Raw genomic sequence first — 527 nt, 5'->3', positions numbered from 1 at the left:
AGAGGGTCCCAGTGGGGGTGCTGATTCGGTCCCTGCTCAGGAAAATGGAGGCAAAGAAGTTGTTAAATGGGTTAGCTTTGTTGTCTGGTGTGACTACCAGATTTCCTAGCATGTCTTGCAAGGGCCCCATGTTACCTGGTACCTTCTTTCTGCCAACTATGTATTTAAAAAAGGACTTCTTTCTGTCCTTGATCCAGGTAGCTAGTCCCAGTTCAATCTCTGCCTTGGTCTTCCTGACCACCCCACTGCAGCCCTGAGCAACCGCAGTATAGTCCTCCCTGCTGATGGCCCCTCCCTTCCATTGGTTGTACGCCTCCCTTTTAATTAGGAGACATTCCCAGATGCTTTTGGAGAGCTATGGGGGCTTTTGCGCTCTCCTGCCCCCTTTGATCCATGTTGGGATTACCTCCCTTTGGGCTTGGAGGATCATCTCCTTAAAGACCGACCACTCTTCTTAGACACCTGACCCCCCTCCCCTCCCTTCCCCCTAGGACCTCAGTGCTTCCCCAACTATTCTCCTTAGCTCA

The sequence above is a fragment of the Gavialis gangeticus genome, unplaced genomic scaffold (genome assembly GCF_001723915.1).
Source record: "Gavialis gangeticus isolate Ggan-Ray unplaced genomic scaffold, GavGan_comp1, whole genome shotgun sequence".
Taxonomy (NCBI): domain Eukaryota; kingdom Metazoa; phylum Chordata; order Crocodylia; family Gavialidae; genus Gavialis; species Gavialis gangeticus.
The sequence above is the reverse complement of the archived record's forward strand: the minus strand, read 5'-3'. Positions refer to the sequence as shown.